General features: G+C 43.1%; 1 protein-coding gene across 6 annotated transcripts in view; it reads left to right on the top strand.

The window, feature by feature from the left end:
- Positions 1–2,726, top strand: part of SLC14A1 (solute carrier family 14 (urea transporter), member 1 (Kidd blood group)) — a 57,033-nt gene that overhangs the window by 41,257 nt on the left and 13,050 nt on the right. The gene's annotated exons all lie outside the window — the stretch shown is intronic.

Genomic DNA, 2,726 nt, shown 5'->3' with positions numbered 1-2,726 from the left:
ATGTAACCCCCCTTACCCACCTGCCCCTGTCCCCCTCAAAGCAATTCTTTACTAAATTCCATTCCCTCATAAGTCCTTCAAACTGGTTTCTATATTGACACTGTCTTAAATCATTTTTTAAGCAAACATTTCCTCCTTACTATGATAGATTCAAAATATAAAATGCTGGCTCCACACACACAAGATGTGTGGCTCCACACACATGAGATGTGTGGCTGCATACACACAGCCAACCACGGACAGCGTGCCCACCCTGGCTGCGGCCACAGGTGTGTGCAGGAGAACCTGCCGGCACAGCCAACGTCCTCAGGAGAAACTTCCCACCTGTTCTGAAGACGAGGTTCAAGGACCAGAGGGATCACTGCACAGGGTCACCCACACCCTCCCCCGAGTTCAGGAAAACTGGGGGGGTTCTAACTTCAAAGCCATGGCTCCTTGATTGGGTCCACAAGTGAGGGAACGAAAAGGGCCCAGAGACCATCTAATCTGATATCCCAGTTTACAGGCAAGGAAACTGAGGGTACCTCCTTGCCCAAGGTCACACAGTTCAACTGCTCAAGGACTTAAACCTCTGCCCTCCTGAGTTTACAGTCTTTTTCCTCCAGTACTAAGTTGAAGACTGAGGCTGCCTCTGGTGGGGAGGGAAGGGCTCGTGATCAACTAGTTTATACAGGGGCTTTTAACTGCTTAAACAATATTCTTTTCATCTGTCTTAAATACTTAAAAATATTTTTTTCTTTTTTATTTTTTTAATATAAATTTACTTATTTTAATTGGAGGATAATTACTTTACAATATTGTATTGGTTTTGCCATACATCAACATGAATCCGCCACGGGTGTACATGTGTTCCCCATCCTGAACCCCCCTCCCACCTCCCTCCCCATACCATCCATCTGGGTCATCCCAGTGCACCAGCCCCAAGCATCCTGTATCCTGCATCGAACCTGGACTGGCGATTAGTTTCTTATATATTATACATGTTTCAATGCCATTCTCCCAAATCATCCCACCCTCGCCCTCTCCCACAGTCCAAAAGATTGTTCTATACATCTGTGTCTCTTTTGCTGTCTCACATACAGGGTTGTCGCTACCATCTTTCTAAATTCCATATATATACGTTAGAATACTGTATTGGTACTTTTCTTTCTGGCTTACTTCAGTCTGTATAATAGGCTCCAGTTTCATCTACCTCATTAGAACTGATTCAAATGTATTCTTTTTAATGGCTGAGTAATACTCCATTGTGTATATGTACCACAGCTTTCTTATCCATTCGTCTGCTGATGGACATCTAGGTTGCTTCCATGTCCTGGCTATTATAAACAGTGCTGCGATGAACATTGGGATACATGTGTCTCTTTCAATTCTGGTTTCCTTGGTGTGTATGCCCAGTAGTGGGATTGCTGGGTCATAAGGCAGTTCTATTTCCAGTTTTTTAAGGAATCTCAACACTGTTCTCCATAGTGGCTGTACTAGTTTGCATTCCCACCAACAGTGTAAGAGGGTTCCCTTTTCTCCACATCTTCTCCAGCATTTACTGCTTGTAGACTTTTGGATCGCAACCATTCTGACTGGTGTAAAATGGTACCTCATTGTGGTTTTGATTTGCATTTAGAGGAAAACAACAGAATGGGAAAGACTAGGGATCTCTTCAAGAAAATCAGAGATACCAAAGGAACATTTCATGCAAAGATGAGCTCGATAAAGGACAGAAATGGTATGGACCTAACAGAAGCAGAAGATATTAAGAAGAGATGGCAAGAATACACAGAAGAACTGTACAAAAAAGATCTTCACGACCCAGATAATCATGATGGTGTGATCACTGACCTAGAGCCAGACATCCTGGAATGTGAAGTCAAGTGGGCCTTAGAAAGCATCACTATGAACAAAGCTAGTGGAGGTGATGGAATTCCAGTTGAGCTATTCCAAATCCTGAAAGATGATGCTGTGAAAGGGTGCACTCAATATGCCAGCAAATTTGGAAAACTCAGCAGTGGCCACAGGACTGGAAAAGGTCAGTTTTCCTTCCAATCCCAAAGAAAGGCAATGCCAAAGATGCTCAAACTACCGCACAATTGCACTCATCTCACACGCTAGTAAAATAATGCTCAAAATTCTCCAAGCCAGCCTTCAGCAATATGTGAACCGTGAACTTCCTGATGTTCAAGCTGGTTTTAGAAAAGGCAGAGGAACCAGAGATCAAATTGCCAACATCCACTGGATCATAGAAAAAGCAAGAGAGTTCCAGAAAAACATCTATTTCTGCTTTCTTGACTATGCCAAAGCCTTTGACTGTGTGGATCACAATAAACTGTGGAAAATTCTGAAAGAGATGGGAATACCAGACCACCTGATCTGCCTCTTGAGAAATTTGTATGCAGGGCAGGAAGCAACAGTTAGAACTGGACATGGAACAACAGACTGGTTCCAAATAGGAAAAGGAATTCGTCAAGGCTGTATATTGTCACCCTGTTTATTTAACTTACATGCAGAGTACATCATGAGAAACGCTGGACTGAAAGAAACAAGCTGGAATCAAGATTGCCGGGAGAAATACCATTCACCTCAGATATGCAGATGACACCACCCTTATGGCAGAAAGTGAAGAGGAGCTCAAAAGCCTCTTGATGAAAGCAAAAGTGGAGAGTGAAAAAGTTGGCTTAAAGCTCAACATTCAGAAAACAAGATCATGGCATCCGGTCCCACCACTTCATGGGAAA

The sequence above is a fragment of the Bison bison genome, unplaced genomic scaffold (assembly GCF_000754665.1).
Source record: "Bison bison bison isolate TAMUID 2011002044 unplaced genomic scaffold, Bison_UMD1.0 scf7180017864170, whole genome shotgun sequence".
Lineage (NCBI taxonomy): Eukaryota > Metazoa > Chordata > Mammalia > Artiodactyla > Bovidae > Bison > Bison bison.
This window is presented reverse-complemented; position numbering and strand designations above follow the sequence as displayed.